Consider the following 19,818-nt stretch of genomic DNA (forward strand, 5'->3'; position numbering starts at 1 on the left):
AGGCACATTACAAAGACATCATAATGCCTGTTTACTAAGATGCTCACGCTTAACCACACGTCACTGTCGATTGAGAAGCAGGCAGTCTATTCGCTCTCACGCTCCCTATTCTCCTGCTCTGGTGGCAGATGTTGCACCATAGAGACGATTAAACACATCAGCATCCCCATGAAATGTGAATGAGGCAATGACAACATTCTGCTGAGATCACAATGGTAGTCAATTCACGCCTTACTCATTCTGACTTCCTTCACATAATTACTGCAGCTGGATCCAATATTTTCCCTTTTAAGGGCTATGTGGCTATATGCGTCATATATCATTGACAATTTTCGAATGTTGCAATTAAAAACAAAACAAAACAAAACAAAACAAACAACAAAAAAAGCTTGTTATAAATAGTTACTTTTTTTTCACAGCTCATGCTATTGTATTATTCATAGCTGTATATGAAAGGTTCAGTGACTAAAATGAAGGTCACACAAGCCAAGCTGCATCTCACATGCCTTGTATGTGAGTTTTTACTTTATTTTTGGCCTTTGCGTCACTTTAATTGACAGTGACAGTAGAGACGAGACAGTTTATGCTGGTTTCAATATAGGGCTATAATGACTACAGAAATGTCGGCAACACAATACAAGTACTTGTACAAAAAAAATCAATTTGTAAATGTATTAAGTATCATGAACCTACAGTAAACTCCACTTTGTTTTTAAGTATATATATATTATTTAATAATATTTATTTATTTATTTATTATAATTTGTCATAATTTGCTCATAATACTTAAAGTGTAGCACAGTGAATGGAAATAACGAGAAAAAGTTACTTAAAATAAAATCTTGTGGAAATGACCTATAAAAAGGACAAAGCAATATTTATATGAACTAACTTTATGCTAAAGGTATTTAAAGCATCTGCAAATTGTTACTAAAATCTTATACTTTAATCTAATACACTAAATTGTTAAAGGGATTCTATTATGCTCTTTTACAAAGTCCTGATTTCGTTTTGTGGGTGTATTGAACATGCTGTCATGCTTGGTGGTTCAAAAAACTCACAATTTTCACATAATTTACATTATTACAATACTTTCCTCCCCAGTCTGGCTCAAACGGCATGATTAGTTCCAGGTTTGATGAAGGCCCGCCTTCTGAAAAATGAAATATGTTGTGATTGTGATGGCACACCCCCCATAGTCAACCAATCTGCTGCATCCCAATACCATTTTTGGAAAGAAAATGACGTGTAAATGGAACCCGAACCCCTTAAGGGAATAAATACAAGATAGGAGGAAAATATATATTTCCATACTTTCTCTCACAGTTACACCATTGGGTAAATATACTGTAGGCCTATATAAATTGCAGTCATAGGGGAACCGTTATTATACCTGGCATTGAAACTGCTTTTGAGTGCACAATGGCTTTTTAGTTTCACTTTCACGAAATTCACACTTACTCTGTTTATATGGTGCAGCAGTACTCACGTTTTACAAGATTAGTTGTTTTCCAGTGGTGCTCAGTCATCTCTTCTACTTACTCTGTTTATGTGGTAAGTTAAATTGCATTTGTAATGTAACAGGCAAAAGTTGCAAATGTTATTTGTTTTCAGGGCCTTTCTGAATACAGATTCATGCTTCTGGCACACACCATTTATTTAAAAAATCTGAAATTCAAAAGGTACTGTAAATATGCATTGTTGTAAATTTGAATAGTTATTTATGAATTACTTTATGTATTACAAAACATTAAGCACTTCTTTGTCATCCTCTTGACTGATGCGTTTAACCACGGCCTTGCTCTCCCCATCCCCCAACCATTAGAATTTCGGTAGGCGGGAATTATTTTAATTTTATTCTAATGGACTCCTTTGTGACATCACAAAAGTCGAAAAACAACATAGTACAAGCATAGTTTGATGGAGTTCTTGAAAAGGAAAAAAAAGAAAAAAAAGAAAAAAAAAGAAACATCTCTCTTGGAGTGAGATTTGTAACTTTCTATATATATATATATATATATTAGGGGTGTAACGATACGCGTATTCGTATTGAACCGTTCGGTACGACGCTTTCGGTTCGGTACGCGGTACGCATTATGTATACCGAACGGTTCGTTGGAGTAATTAATTATGTTTGAAAAAAAAAAAAAAAAAGAGAGAGATAGAAATATAATGATATGCGTTCAACAAGGTAGCCCAATAACCCAAACAACGTAACAGGCAACGCCCCTGACACTCCCGAAGAAGAAAAAAACACCATCTTATATGTTTATGTTAGGCTACTCAGCAGGCGCTCGCTCACTCAGTACGCGCTGAAGGCTCGTTGCAAAATAGCCAATGCGTTTAACAGACTAGAAATGAGAAGATCCTCCAATTACCAACAGGTCTGGTGTTTGGGTGCACTTTGGATTCCCTTTAAGCTATAATGGTGATGGCAAGAGAGTGGTGGATAAAAAACAACGGTATGTCGCATCTGCAACATGACAGGGTACACCAGCGGGAATACAAAAAAAAAAAAAAAAAAAAAAATATCTGGGATATATGCGTCAGTACTATCTGGGAAAAGACGAAAAAAAGGAGAAACATGCACGCAGCAAACTATCCCTGCAGCATTTAGACACTATAGCTTACAGGGAATCCAACCCAAGCACCAGACCTGTTGGTTATTTTAGGATCTTATATTTCTGGTCTGTTAAATGCATTAGACATTTTGCAACGAGCCTTCAGCACGTGCTGAGTGAGCGAGCGCCTTAGGGGCCGTTCACATATCGCTCCTAAAAACGCGTGGAAAACGCTAAGCACGTCTTTCTCCTCCTTTCCAAAGCGCTCGGGCAGAAGCGCTCATGAGGCGTCTGTCTTTGCTAAGCAACAATGACGTGCTCTCTCCATGAGACGCGGAAATTTCAGCGAAGGATAAATGGATTTGCAGCTCTAAAAATCGCTTGCAGTAGCTCTGCTACTAAATTTATTTCAAAATTGCAATCCATATACAACTATGATCAGCTGTTCCTTCATCTTGGCTGAGCTCTCAACCTTGTTACGGGAAAGGATGAAGCTGATTGGTTGGTTCTTGTCACATGACCCGCGGTGCGCTTGCGGCATTCTGAAAAGTTGAGATGTTTTTACATTTTGCTGTATCTAAAACGTATCGAACCGAACCGAACCGAACCGAACCGTGACATCAGTGTATCGTATCGAACCGAACCGTGAATTTTGTGAACCGTTACACCCCTAATATATATATATATATATATATATATATATATATATATATATATACCGTTTAAGTTTCTATTGCTAAAATGTATAATATTCTATGTTATAATATAATTCATTGTGATTGACAAATATTAGAAATATGGCTGTGCTTGATATTTTGCATATTTGACTATGGTATATTATAATCCTGGAGATATTCGTGGAAAAATGTAGGCAGACAGCAGTCCATTTATACAACATCACAGCATTAGAGGATCTTCAAAAGTTCTTAAAAAAATCTTTAAAAGTTTTTCTCATTATTATGAGAGCATTACTAGACTTTTACCTTATATTACATACTATATGACCTTGCTGAAATACTTGAACACTTTGCAAACATTTAGATTAAACTACAAATGTTTGTTTTTTTATGAATAAAAGGGTTATATATATTATATATATATATATATATATATATATATATATATATATATATATATATATATATATATATATTCTGTCATCATGTACTCACCTTTATGTTGTTTAAAACATTCATGATTTTAACATATTTTGAATTAAATATCATAAATATATTAAATACTAAATAAATCCCACACACAATTTCATTGTATTGACCTTAAAAAAAAAATGCTTCAATATTTTGAGGTAAAAAGAAACTCATACACCTTTGGACCAACATGAGAGCAAATAAATCATGACGGACTATGTGTTTACAAATAAAATGAACTTTCAATTTTCTATACATAATGCATAATCATTTTAAATAATTAGTTATTTAATAAATAGGTTGCTGAGAATGATGTGAGTCAGACTTAAACTAGGCTACAGCCCCAGTGTACATGGAAATAAGGTACATACATGGAATTGACATGAGCCAGACTCAAGCCTGTGTTACAGTTCGATGTGTCAGTGCACCAGCACTAATTACTAAATCACAGCTCCAATGTATTTGATGTTTAAATGAGAACTTTGACATGAATGTGAGAGGCACTATGTTAAGCACATTTCACTGCAGGCTAATCTTACTCCCACCACCTCTCATTCCACAAGGTTAAACGATTGACTTTACATGCTTACGGATCAAATTTTACATATTTTTACTTCTGTAAAAATGTACTTAAATCTGAACGAGTTCTTTCGAAAGTTTCAATTGACAAATATGAATGTCACGGGATATCCAGTGTGAACGAGTTTGCAGAATAGGAAAACGGCATAAAAATCTCGGCCCGAATCACCAGAGCATGCAGTGGTAATGATAAGGCTATTACCTAGGCTATGAAGAGATGCTGCCAATTCTGTCACCCAAAATTAGAGGAGAGCCAGTAACATTCCCACATTTTTGTCACTCTTGTTTGGAGAGGATTCAGGCTGTCAATAAATATACCATAATAGTGTGGAAGTACTGCCAGTTCGAATAAAACAACAGAGAGATCAACTGAATGAAAGGTGACCTTGCCATAATTGAGATTCATCACAGGCATGGCGGGCGGCGGAGGGGAGAAACGAAAGCGAATGGAATAAGACGGTGAGAGAGAGAATAACACAACACAAATATGCATTGCCAATTTTATAGGAGAACAGCCAACTGTTGTTCGGTCGCATGGCCGGAATGTCAATTCTGGACTTAAAGCGCAAGTTCCCTTTTTGCATGTTTAGCTCCCTGTGTCTCTTCTCTCTCTCTCTCTCTCTCTCTCTCTCTCTCTCTCTCTCTCTCTCTCTCTCTCTCTCTCTCTTTTCTCTCTTATTGTGCTGGGCAGCATGCATAGAGAGACAAATGATGCCTTCCCTGCAGTAGAAAGAGCTTGTGGTCGGAGCTGTTCACTCTGTGGGAGAGATAACAGAGCTCGGCAATCCAACAGTCAGACAGAAGATTTTACTTAATACGCTGGCTTCAATCACATTATTTCCTTATTTAAAATTCTGAGGGAATCAACCTCCTGTGCAGAGCTTCAAGGCAGCAGACAGATGTAAGTAAGCTGGATGTCAGGGCATGAATAGGACTCAGTGGGACCTGGTTTATGCCGGGTGAGATTATGCTGCCTTTTCTGCGATGTACAATGAGCAGGTTTGAGTTTCAGCTATATCCCACTGCAGGGCCAAATAAAGACCTCACTACTGGGTTGCCCAACTCATGGTTGTCCCATCCAAGCATGGTTTGTTTGGTTGGATAGCGTGAAACAATTGAGTAAAAATTTATATAATTATCAGTTTGTATGATTCACACTGATATAAGAGACAAGATAACACCCCCACCCCCCTCAGATAAAAAAACAACAACAACAACTTAAAAGTGTGTGCTTGACTATGTATTTATTTAATTTATTAAATAAAGGGGAATACATTGAAAGTTAGTTTGAATTAAAATGATCTGCCAAAGGAATTAATTAATTGACTTGATATATATATATATATATATATATATATATATATATATATATATATATATATATATATATATATATATATATATATATATATATATATATATATATATTAAAAAAAAAAAACTATTAAAGATAAAGTAGGCAAAATGAATGGCCAAAAAGTGGCAATTTGGTGAAACCAAATAGGAATAATAATTTCTGTTCTCTGGGTGACAGTAATTGCTTTTGTCAAATAGGGAAAAAAGTAATCAGCGAGAACTTAATTAAAGGTTATTCTTTAGACATGACTTTTAAAGACAAGACAATTAAAAGGCCCATTATTCTATAATGAGATACATGTGGAATAACTGCCATACAGTTGTCTTCTGAGGACATGATGGACTAAATGGAATGCAGCTGTATCAAAATGTATCAAATATTTACAAACTCTTCTTAAGGTGAATAAGTTTTGGTGAATAAAACATATTTTGTATATTTACTTGAGATATTGAAAGTCTTCATTGGGAATCGCAAAGTGACTAGAGGGACCTTTACTGTCCTATAATGAAATGGCTGACACCTTGTTACCCTGAGGATACAAGAAGTGGCCTGTGTGGACATGATCGAGTGTCTCATAGTTTCCAAAAGGAGACACAGCATGGCCCAGATTATGTCCCACCTGTCTCTCTCCTACAGCACTAAGCTCAAGCCCATCCATTCTCCCCCACTATATCTCCCTGTCTCAACATCTTCCCATGTCTCGCTCTGCTTGGCTCTAATGGATGGATAGCTGCTTCAATTCCCAGGTGTGGGCATGAGATGTAATTTTCCTCAGGTGTCTCTAATTGCCTATCATTTAGTATTTATGGCCCTGGATATTTATCACTTGCTTCTTTAGTAGCAGGATTGAAATGATCTCACACGTCCACCACGTTATAGTTGCAGGATGAAGATATGGGGGGGTGGGGGAGTCTGCTTATGTGACGGCTGTGATAATCAGATTATCCTCATGAGTGATAACTTTATTTACTGACAGTTGTGCTTGTGAGTCTTCACTTCCAAAACTGGATTAAATAAGATAGAACGTATGGCAACAAATAAATCTGAAATTAAATTAAAATGTGTGTTTCTAGAGTCAGACATGGTTCAGATGGTTGAAAAACATGACGTTAATACAGAAAGTCCACACCATATATCTTCTGTACAACTTTTTGATACTTTTTGGCAGTTTAATAGGCTGTGAAGGGCACATTTCCCCCCGAGAACTGTAGTTCAACCTTATTCTCACTTATTTCTGTTGCAATTATGACCAAATCATTTATTAATAACTCCAAACATGCATTTTTAATTTGTTAAATGAACGGCTGTCTAAAGTGTTCTGCTCTCCCAAATGTGTTTCCTCATTATCGATTAAAGGAACTTTAAACCTTTCCCTTAATTTAATCGTTTGCCCTAATTTAATTTGTTGTTGTGAGACTGTTCTAATTTATTCCAACTAATTGCTGTCATCTGTTTGGAAACCTTTTTTTTTTTTTTTTTTTTTCTCGAATGAGACTGTGATACCTTCTGCACGGTGGATTGCTATTAACAAATATGGGCTAGAGAAGTCAATTAATTTATATAATTGTATTTATGAAACAGATCCATTTCATAATCTCATAATCTATCTTCAAAATGAACAATACTGTACATTTCCCTGCTTCCACTAAGAAGAAAGAATCATTCATCTAACTGTATTTGCCTTAAAGTAACGAACAAGCTGATCACAGCTGGTGCCCCTAAAGAATGAAGTTAATGAGCTGCTTCGTTTGTACTTTTTATGAGTCTGTTTTTCAAATTATTTTCTTTGCTTAATTACTTTTTGAAATAAGAGGCTTCAAAGTTAAAAGGCAGACATCTGGAAACACTGTACACACTCACGGCCATGCTTGGACAAGGATTACCCTTATCCACACAAATACATTGCTCCCTGAAAACGTGATGTTAAGATTAAAAATAAATAAATAAATAAATTAAATAAAAATTCTGTTATCACTGTTTTTTTGTAATCATTTACTCATCCTCATGTCATTTCCAACCTGACTTTCTTCTGCAGAATATATAAAAATACATTTTGAAAAATATGTAACTGTATTTTTGTCTATACAATTAGATTTTTTTTTTTCTATTGTTGTTTTGGACATCATTGACTTTGAATGTATGTCCAAAACCATAAAAAAAAAAAAAAAAAAAAAAAAAAACAATCAAACAAACAAAGAATTAAAAAAAAAAAAAACAATAAAAAAAAATAAATAAATAGTTTTGGTCACCAGTGAATCCTTTACAGTGAATGGGTACCTTCAAAATCATATCCAGCAAGAAATCATCTAAATTCTTGTGAAGTAAAAAAAAAAAAAAAAAAAAAAAAAAAAAAAAAAAAAGAAAAAAAAAAAGATGCATGTTTGTAAGAAACAAATTCATCTTTAAGGTGTTTTAACTGTAAATAATCTCTTCTGCCCAAAATATTCCATAATGTTGCCTCCTCCAGTGAGAAAGTCCATCCCTCTCCATCTCACATCAAAATCCAGCAACATATTTCTTTAGAAGTGTTTTGGACTGTTTTCACTTGTAAAACAGTGCTTGATTTTCACATATTTCTCTCTTGATTTGGATGAGACCATTTTTCACTGGATAAAACAATATTATAGATAGAGGACTTTTTATTCTATTCCATTAGAACCGAAAGGAACAGTTTAATGATTGATTTGTGTCATACAAACACACAGCTTTTCACAAAATGTTAACTGATGGACTGCAGCCATGTGGATTATTTGTGGATTATTGTAATGTTTTACCAGCTGTTTGGACTGTCATTCTGATGGCATCAATTCACTGTCCATTGAGAAAGATATGTAATGCTACATTTCTCCAGATCTGATCCGTGAAGAAACAAACTTTCTTGGATGGCCTGAGGATGTTAACTTCAAGCAAATTTTCATTTTTGAGTAAAGTATTCCTTTAACATGTTGCAAGCAGCAGGGAGGTGCTAAAACAGCATCTCAAACTGGAGCTGCAATTACATGCTTTGCTAAACATGAAGTTTTGAAGTCTTGTGTCAACAACCAAACTGCAATAATGACTTACCATTCAGAAGTGGCAGTGATTACAGATGAGCATTTAAGTGATAGTGTGAAATGAAGTGTGAGAGGAGGAAACAATAGCAGCAGTTGGCATTGGAGAAAGGGAGCTGTCCACAGTACTGTGGTGCTGAAATGCTCACCCTGGCTGTGTCCCTGCATGGATTGAGGATGGGAACACACCCTGTCACTGCTGATAATAACCAGACACTGGAGCTCTCATACTGTTTCAAGAATGAATCACGCTGCATGTTGCCTCTTTTTGATAAATATATGTTAAAAAAAAACAAAAAACATACGAAGCACTTGAGCTTAAACAAATTAGAGCAGAGTTTTGTACGTGCTCCTCTCTCATTTTGCTTCTTAGAGCTCTTTTATTGAAACGCGTTTAATTACATTCTTACTGTGAAGCGAGATCAGAGGAAGAATCCCCTGAGCCACCTCCTGTTGTCATCTAATACCCTTCAGCGCTTCCAGCACCTACTTCCCTAACTTTTCTCTCTAGCTCTTGCCTGTAATAATCGTCTTTCCGGCATGTCGCAACAGCAACGTGACAAATCCGTGACACTGAAGGCAACCGATAACCAGATTTATGTTATCATCTTGCCTCTGTCCAACAGTGCTTCTCTATATCAAACGGTTATGCATTTGATCTTGTTGAATGCAAATTTGTATGCAATTTACATTCTGTGAACAAGCGGACCACGCTGTACAACTGCATGATAATGACACGCTAAGGTTACCATGTTCTTGGTGAACGAAGTAAAACCATCTCACATTGGTTGCTGTAGACCTGAATAGAAATCTCTGCAGGTCAGTGTACTGATTAGTCATCAAGGAGAGAGACAGAATATCCCCCTCAGATGATTCGGTCGTAATATCCTGTGAAATGGCTGCTCTATTTCTCATTGCCAAGGTGCTATTATTGCCAGATGCTACCTTCCCCGTCATCTGGTCTACAAACAAATACCTTGAAACAGAGGCCTGAGAAAAACACGAGGGGAAGAAATCACGCTCATCTGGGCCACACTACAGACAGATGGCCAGTATTTAGAGACTGGTGAATCTGTTTGCCCTGAACGAGCTCTGCTCGGAACTACACAGGCAGTTAATAACAATGCCACACTGCATTACAAGCTTGATCGGAACAGTGCAGTGTTTTTGTTGGGATTTATGTAGAAATGCGATGAGATGATCTTTAAATACTAAAATATAAAAAAAAAATACTGTTTGATCATGTGTAGAGTCAGTCATCCGGATTGTCAGAACAGATCTCAGATGCATGTGAAACAATGCTATTTTAGTATTCTATCTATATAGTTTATTTTTTCTTCAGCTCAGACTTAAAATTATTTTGTTACAGTATTCCACAAGAAACATTTAGATTTATTAATTCTTTTCTTTATTTTTTTCTCCACTAATTGATATTTATGCTTTATTTTATCCAATTGACCTTAGTCAGGGTAGCACCATAGTTATTTTATTATTATTATTATTTATTTTTTTTGTCAGGAATGAAAAGTAGTCCGTGAGTAAGTACAAAGTGTTTCGTGGAATTGTGTTATACTTTAAAAACATGCCAATTGTTCAGCTGGCAACAAATAAATAAATAAATAAATAAATAAATAAATAAATAAATAAATAACCCTTTCAGTGTACACAAACTCCATAATATAATATTGAAAATTACGTAATCCAGAACCGTACAGTATGTAGCTCTGTAATGACTTTTTTTACTTTTTGAAATTATTTTTCAAAATAAGAATATGTGTGCTTTTTTATCCTATGACTGATGTACACAAGGATTTGATTTAAAGTTGCACCCTTTTCCTTTGTACTGGAATATTTAAGAACTACTGCTGCAGAGGAAACTTTCAGAGCTGACCTTTTTAGTGTGATTTCCAGCAATAATTATCTAATTCCAGAGGCCGTTGTGCTCCTCTAATGATATAACTCGTTTTCTTGGTAGTGTTTAATTATCTGGGTGAGCATGGTGCAGTAATCAACCTCACATGCAACAGTATCAGGTTGACCAGGAATAAGAAACACAATTACTGATGAACAAGGTCATATTGTAAAAGAGAGGAATACAGCATGCTTGCCTTTGTTTTACTTTTTTACTACTGCTACGTGTTAAATGTAGTCCAAATTAAAATGCAGACTTCTAAATGTCTCTATTTCCATACCAAATGTTGTGTGGCTCGCCTTTGATGTTAATTTTTGTTTAAGCTTCAAGGACACAAGCCTGGCATGAAGGTGTCCTTACTTTAGTGAATGCTGTGAATTACTTTTCTGCTCACATACAGTACAGTCATTTACTTGGTCTACACTGAATGTATTGGTAACGGCTCATAAAACAGTTGCTGCAGTTTTAAGTGTAGAATAACCTAAATGTAATTTGATAGACTTTAGCTTTAAAGCTACCCTCATTGTGAAATGTCTATATCTTAGGTGTGATAAACCAGAGTGTGAGAGTGGATTATAAAATCTTCATGATACATTAAACCCTATTAATTCATTTAGAGTACCTGGTGATTCATAGAAAGGAAATTTGTGGAGATGAAAATGGAAACAAAGCACTTTTTTTGGCAGAGATTTCAAGTTGCGTACAACACAAGCCCCTCGGCTTAATGCCAGCAAACCTCCATGTTTCTAGCGGATTTGCCTAATAAGAATCAATCAAGTGATTCTCTGTGCAAAGTTGTTCCCCTCTCAGCTCCTCTGCACGCATCACAGACATCTTGACAGACTGCCGAGTGCGTCGTCCTCTAGTACTGTTTAGACAGCGTCTCATTTGTCAGAGCGAAGGGGAAAAGTCAACAACGAAGAAGCTTGATAAATTCCTTCAGATTCTCATGCTGATTAAATATTCAATTAATTTTTGTGCGGCCTGTGTTGTCACCCGCTTCCATCCCTGACTGTTTCAAAAGGACAATAGCCATCACAATATCTCATCTTCAGTCACAGCCAGTGACAGCTGGCACAGGAAAGGTTAGCTGTCCAGTAGGTTTTGTATTATTTCCTGTGGGGGTGAGATAAAGAGGGGGAGATAGAGAGGCCTTGTGTTTTGGTAAGGCTTTGCACAGCTGTCTGAACTGCTAGTGAGGAAGATGGACTGTGTGTGCATCAAAAGCTCTGTGTGCTATAGAGAAAGCTGTCTGGGAGAGAATAAAAGGCCTCTCCAGTGGTCATTTAAACAGGCTCAGCTGGGCATTCGAGCTTTCATCAGCTTGAGAGAAAGAAAGGGAGACACACAGCGACAAAAAGATATTAGGCTTCAGAATGCATATCAAAGCACTAGATGTCCACGGATGATGAAAGGACCTGTCCGACAGCGACGAGTTACTACCTGACTTTGGCTAATAGCAGTGATTAATCATTTAAACAACAACAACAATACAATTAGTTGTTTGTTTTTGTTTTAAAAGCCACAGTGTGTTATTTCTCTGCAGCTTTTTGGCACTAAGCGCCACAGAACTGTAAGAAACTCCCCCTGTCTTCCGAGATGTGGTCAAACAAATAGCCCCGCCCCCACACTCACGCCATTGGCTGAGTCGTAGTTGCTATGTCGAGGTGCTCAAATACAGCCACAGAGCTGCATTTCTTAAAAACTGTCACTTACTCACCCTCACGTTGCTTTAAACCTGCATGCCATACTTTTTCTACTGAAGTCAATGGGGTCCAAACAACATTAGACCCTTAATGGCTTTCATCAAAATATCTTCAAAATATCTTCTTTTGGGTTCTGCAGAAGTAGGGTGAGGGTGAGTAAATGATGAGAGAATTTTTATTTTTGTGTGAACTATCCCTTTAGACATAATAATAAACAATAGCTCACAACGGCTTCAGTGACACATTATTTATCTTCATGGTGAACAGGACAACAACCAAAGATGCAACTGCTCTATGTCTGCACACAAACAAACAAATCGTTGTAGGGATAACCCTAGTTGCCCTTGGGAATGCGAAGCACATGCATTTTCTGGATTTATGATGAAGAAAAATCCTCAGACCACAAGGAGTGTTACAGTAAATACATTTCAGCTTTTGAGCAAAATTTGATTCATGGCAGCCGCACCGAGACTACTTTGAAGCCCTGCAATTCTTTAGATTGGTTACTGTTATGCTCGTATCTCAGATGTCCCTTTGTACTGTCCTTAACGCCAAATAATATCCATATTAATATAATGAACGAGGGATTTAATAGACCTGGGGCAGTGGGGAAAGAGTTGGTTTAACATGATTGTCTGGGGTGAATTATAATAGCAAATAGACCTTATTCAGTCTCCACATGAGGGAAGAAAATCCCATTTGCTTTCGCAATAAATATGTATGCTTACAGGCAGTGTTTTCTCCATACTGTCTCTGTGCCACATACAGCATTTTTTTTGTGGCAGATGACTTGCAGGTTTGGTCTGAACTACTGATACCAAATCAGTATTTATTTATTTTTTTTAGTGGTAAACAGCAAGACAGGCTCAGAATCGTTTTATTTCAAATTATATGAAACTGGAATCTTGTCATGCTGTACTGGTCCAGATTCTCTCTTCTACACTTGAATAATAACTCAAGCTAAAAAAAAAAAAAAATAATACAAATAAATATAAAATAGACAAATCCACAATTTGAGTGACAGTTCTTTAAAATTCTAAATGAATGGATGTGAGGACCTGAACTGCGCTCAGTGATAATGAACAAGAGCAAAGGGAGGACCTCACATTAGTCAACAAGCCTCTAGCACTTATTTCCAGCACGTGTAGGGCCATGTCTATGAGTGTTCGAGTGAATCTCCTCAGCAATCCGTAATCATATTCTGCAACTTGGCTGACACTAAGAAGCAAATCAATCATGTTTCTGAGAGACATGCATGCCCTCCCACCACCCTTGGGGTGAAGCATCAGAAGGTGGCTTGCAATGCTTCCTGCTTTCATTTCCTATTCTGTAGATGTCAAATGCCACAGATCCTTGGTTATGCATGCAATCACAGGCATTTCAAAGGCGGCTGTCCCCTTTGCACAACCAGCTAATTTGTCTTCCAGCAACAATATGGATTAAATAACCGAGTTGTCTTTGATCATCCATCCATGCTGAAGCTTCTAGAATCTAATTTGACCCAGCTGAACTCTGGTTCTTGCCACCCACAGTGTGACACTGTTTAGGTGCGACATAAACACACTCTCTATAAGCTAATGCAATAGATTACACGTGAGAACAATTACTCCCTCATGTTTTCCTTGTAACTTTGAATATTTGTTTTCTCTACTTTTATTTGGTTGTTTTTTTCTCCACTCTTTCGACAGTCTCTGCATCAGCTTAGCCTCTCATTTTAGGTGATCAATGTTGTGCCTGACAAAACTGATCTTAATAAAAAATGAAAACAGGTCTTTTCAGAGCAGAATCTAATCAGAAGTCAGCTTCTGGAGTTGCTCTGTTCACAGTCCAATCTATCTATCTATCTATCTATATATCAGAAATTCTTAATATCTTTACTAAACTGTACAAATTCTCTTCTGTAACTTAACATTTTCACCTCACTTTTTACACTCCATCTTATTTTTGCCCCTCTTTAAGTGTATTCATAACTCGACAACAAAGTCTGGACACGTGTGTTGAAATTGCATCATACAGTAAATTCTAAGGGAGCTGAACTTTAATTCACCATCTATTCCTGTAATAGGCTTTTCATTTTTTCCATTTACTCCAAACAGACCATGCCGTAATAAAACTCTTCATCATCTGCGCACAGCCGTAGCCCGGCGTATCTGCCCGCCAACAATGAGCAGTTGTGACAAATTCCACGATTCAGTCAAGCTTTAAGAAAAATAACAAAGCCACTTTAAACTCTATTAGGTCTATTGTCTTCACCTACTGAAGCAAACAAAAGCTCCCAGTGTCTCAGTGACCTCCTTCATCTTGCCAAATTAGAGCATCACACCAAAATGTGAAACTAATCCCAAATTCATAAGATTAAAGAAGTTTTCCTGTAATGCAGGCAAAGAATAATCTAGTCCGACATTTCATCTTACTTTTTTTTTCTTTTTTCTTGTATGGAGATATGCAGATGAATCCATTTGCATAATCTTTCCAGAAAATGAAAAACAGATAATCAAATACCATCACATCCTATTTATATTCAATTAGCTGTTATTTATGCAAAGTCATGCCGTCAAAGGAATTCATAATTGCTGAAGAATAACGAGTGGACCGATGTAAGGGCTTTCAAATGAGAAGGATCAGGAAGGTGTCCCGGATCCCATACAGAAAGATGATCCTTGTTTTCTGCCCTTAAATCTCTTATTATCCATGAATTATAGGTAAGAAAGGCTCTCAGAAATAACCAGGCACTTCCTATGACACAATATGCCTGAGCAGCTACAGAATCCAACGAAAGCTACTACTAAAAAAATGAATCAATCTTGTTTTTGGGTCAAATTTCCCCAGGAATTGACCTTTTTGATTAGTTTAATGCTAAGTATCATATGTTGCCAGAGGCTGGTCATTTATATGGCTCCCATATTTCTTCCTTATCTCAGTTATATCATCCTCTCGTGTGAGTTAAATCTGCTTTGGGGAGACTCCAGACTACAAAATGTCTTGATAGTATGGGTAAATCTGACAGAATCTACCCTCCTTATCTTCTGACAGTGTCATGGAGGCTGACCTCTTCATGCTTCTGCTGTTGGTGCTCTCTTGGTAATTCCCCATAATGAGCTTCGGGGCTGAGACTGCAGTGACCTGGTCCAGATGTAGCTCTGACCAGGCCTGGGCAGCCCAGCAGCCTAGTCTGGAGGGTGCATACTAATGTACATCTGTTACAATGCTCCCCCTCTGGAGAGGTTTCATTTAGCATAGTCTGGCCATCAAAGGCATTTTCGATTCTGTCTAAAAGGGAGACTACTTAAAAATAAAAATAAAACTCTTGATTTCAGAATGGAGGGTTTTAATTGGACTTCCATAAACATTTTAGTAAATAAAGCACGTACATTTGATCTGTTGACTTCCGCGACATAGAAGGGATGCTATAGCGATAACGTTTTTCAGTCTCACATGAATATTTTAAAATGCCTTTGTTGAGGGGATATTCAATATTCATGCATCTCATCTGTGTATCTACAGTATGATTTGCTTTGCTCATTGTTCTTGGCACAGCATTATATCTAGGTTAATTAGGGTTTTGAAGTTAGCTGTAAGCCACTGATGAGGTTTGAATACATCCTGAGACCTTTAAGGCCCAAACCTGTGGGATGGTAGCTTAGGGAAACACTGTACTATAAATGTGGGAAGTAATTTCATTCCTTTTCTCACTCGGCTTTCCATCAGTTTCTTTTCAAAATCCTCTTAAGAAAGGTTTTTTCGAAAATAACATCAACTTCAAACAAACATTTCACTTTTAATCACTGTATTTTTCCTTTACACAATGCACTCTGGCATCGTGGGCCCTTGAAGCGGTTCTTTTTTGAGTGTCAGTTGGGAATCGCTCCCTAGTGGCCTGTGAGCTTACACCAAAGCTCCTTTTTCAAACTGAGCTTTGAGAAACAGGAAAAAGAATCCTCTCAAAGGAAAATTGGCTAGAATGAGAATCGTGAAACTGCTCACTTTGACACACACCTGACCTGAATGTAAACTTTGAATGTAAATATTTGTGTGTGGGGTGGACTCCTGATATTAAATGGGAGAAAACCTTGCTTTAGGGACATTTGGGGATGTCTCTAAATAATGAACAATAAACAGTGTTTTCAGTAACCTTTTTCTTTCAGCAAGATTCAGTTTGTTAATAACTAGCTTTAAATAATAATGAAAAAAAAAAATCACTTTAGTTTAATGTTTATTTACAGACCTACAGTACCAATGTTCATTGTTAACTTTATTCAGAAGACATAGATTAGAATATACAAATTAATCTATATTAATAAAAGTGGTAACACTTTACAATATGTTTCCAATACAGTAATGCATTTAACTAAATTAGTTAAAGTGAACTAACAATGAGAAATAGTTCTAAAGTACTTATTCATTTTAGTTAATGTCAATGTAATAGTTTACTACTGCATTATAAAAAAAAAAAAAAAAAAAAAAAAAAAAAAAAAATTGGTAGTAATTAATTTTGTTTAATCCTCCTGAGCCAACATGAACCAACAATGAACAGGTGTATTTTATATAAACAATCATAACATCAATAAATCAATAAATGCATCAAGTGTTTTCTTAGTTGTTGTTAACAAATGTTTTCTTAATTATTAACTAACGTTAATGAATGGTACCTTATTGTAAAGTATTTTTTTATATCATGTTATCTATTGCACCAACTAATGTTAACATATATGAGATTATTGTAAAATGATAACTTTTTTTGTCTTTTAAACTATGCATTTTTATCGGATGTGTGCATATATTTTACTAAACAGTATGTGATTAAATTAAATAAAGTAAGGAAATTTGAACATATCACCCCCATTCTGAAATCACTCCATTGGCTCCCTGTTTCTACCCGGATTGAATACAAAATCATTTTGTTAACTCACAAATGTATTTTCGGCCAGGCACCATCATATCTCAAAGATTTGATCAATTTGCAACTTTCAAATCTTACTCTCAGATCATCAGGAAGCATGCTCCTTCAAGTTCCTTTCACCAAGCTTTGTACTATGGGGGGTCGAGCTTTTTGCTCTGCAGCCCCACAGCTTTGGAACCATCTTCCTGTCCAGTTGCGAGTCACACAGAGACTGGACACTTTTAAAGCAAACCTAAAGACTTTTTTATTTAGGAAAGCATATAATTGCTGAGCTGTCATGTTTTAGTAATCTGTGATGTTTATGATCTTGTTATTTTAGTGTAGCACTTTGAGATTCCCCCAATGAAAAGTGCATTATAAATAAAATCTATTATTATTATTATTATTAAATCAAAAAATCAAATTTGACCAAATTATAATTTTTTTTATTTTTTATATATATATATATATATATTTATATGCAAAGTAATATGAATTATATTAAATATTATTTAAAAAATGGGTAATGAGACTTGTGTTAAAAAAAGGTTTCTTTTTCACATAGAATGTCACTTGATAGTTAGTTTTTGAGGTTTTGATTAAACCAGGGCTAGATGTGGTGAACATTATTTTAAAATTCAAATGCCAGTGTGTGTGATATTATAATTGTGCTGCTTCCTGATCCATGTGTAACTGACCTTAGGTGGTCTCCAGTAGATTATGAGTTCTCACCAACCTGACTATTTCACCAAGACAATAATTTATAGTATAATTTAAACCAGAAGTATGGTAGCACCATTAATATCTCTCTCTCTCCCTCTCTCTCTCTCTCTCTCTCTCTCTCTCTCTCTCTCTCTCTCTCTCTCTCTATATATATATATATATATATATATATATATATATATATATACAGTGCCCAGTATTATTGACACCTTGGTAAATATGCGCAAAGGCAGCTATGAAAATTAATCTACATTGTTTATCATTTTGATCTTTTATATATATATAAAAAAAGCAAACATTTCTAATGTATCTTTAAAGTAAAAAATAATAAATGAATAACTAAGTGGGGAGAAACTCTCATGATGAAATAATTGTTTTTCTCCAATGCATGTCGGCCAGATTTATTGGCACCCTAGAAACTATTTTGAGTAAAATATCTCTGAAGTATATTACCATTGATATTTAACATTTTAACACACCAGGGTGACTAAGAGCATGAAATAGTCCAGCCATGTCTTCCTTTTCCACATGATCATAGATATGAAGAACACAAAAGCCAGATTCCCTTAATCATCCATCACAAGGAGTAAAACCAAAAATATAGCAAAACTAATATGTGCAGAACAAGATTGTTGTGCTTCACAAAATAATACAAAAAAGTGGCTGTAAGAAAAGCACAAATCCAAATTTCCACAATTAGGGCAATAATTAAAGGGTTCCAATCAACTAAAGATGTTTCAAATCTCCCTGGAAGAGGACATGTGTCTATATTGTCCTAATGCACAGTGAAGAGGGCAGTTTGAGTGACTAAAGACTCTCCAAGGATCACAGCTGGAGAATTGCAGAGATTAGTTGAGTCTTGGGGTCAGAAAGCCTAAAAAAAAATACAATAAATAATAATCAAAGAGCCCCTACATCACCACATGTTGTTTGGGAAGGTTTCAAGAAGAATTCTCCTTGCTCATTCAAAACAAACTAGCATATTCAGTTGTGAGACACAACTAAGTTCAAATGCCACTGGTTTCTATGGTCAGTCGAAACTAAAAATAGAGCTTTTGAGCAGCAAACCCACCAGATGGGTTTAGTACAATATAAATATACTGCTGGATCTTTAATGTTGGGCCTGTTTTACTGCTGGAGGTCATGGACGTCATGTTCAGATACATGACATAATGTATTCAATCACATACCAAATATCTAAACCTGACTGCCTCTGTTAGAAATCTTATAATGGGCAGTGGTTGGACTTTCCATCAGGAAAATAGTAAAAAAAAAATATTAAAATCAACACAAAAATGGGTCACTGAGCACAAAATGAAGCTTCAGTCATGGCCGTCCCAGTCCTCTGACCTGAACCCTTTAGAAAATGAGTGGGGTGAACTGAAGAGAAGAAGCACCAACCTGGAGCTGTGAATCTGAAGGATTGAAGAGATTCTGTATGAAGGAATGGTCTCTGATCTCTTATCAGGTGTTCTCCAAACTCTTCAGGCATTATAGGAGAAAACTCAGAGCTGCTATCTTGGGAAAAGGTTGTTGCAATAATTGGGGGGCAATAATTGTGGCCAACATGAATTAGAGAAACATTTATTTCACAATTAGATTTTCCCTCCACTTTCAAATGTTTTACTTTAATGAAATTTTTTGTACAAAATATCAAAGATGTAAACAATGATGATTTATTTTCACAGCCGTCTCTGCATATATTTACCAAGGGTGCCAATAATAGTGGAGGGTGTGTATATATATATATATATATATATATATATATATATATAGATATATATAGATATAGATATATATATAGATATATATATATATATATATATATATATATATATATATATATATATATATATATATATATATATATATATATATATATATATATATATATATAGATAGA

The sequence above is a fragment of the Carassius gibelio genome, chromosome A20, assembly GCF_023724105.1.
Source record: "Carassius gibelio isolate Cgi1373 ecotype wild population from Czech Republic chromosome A20, carGib1.2-hapl.c, whole genome shotgun sequence".
NCBI lineage: Eukaryota > Metazoa > Chordata > Actinopteri > Cypriniformes > Cyprinidae > Carassius > Carassius gibelio.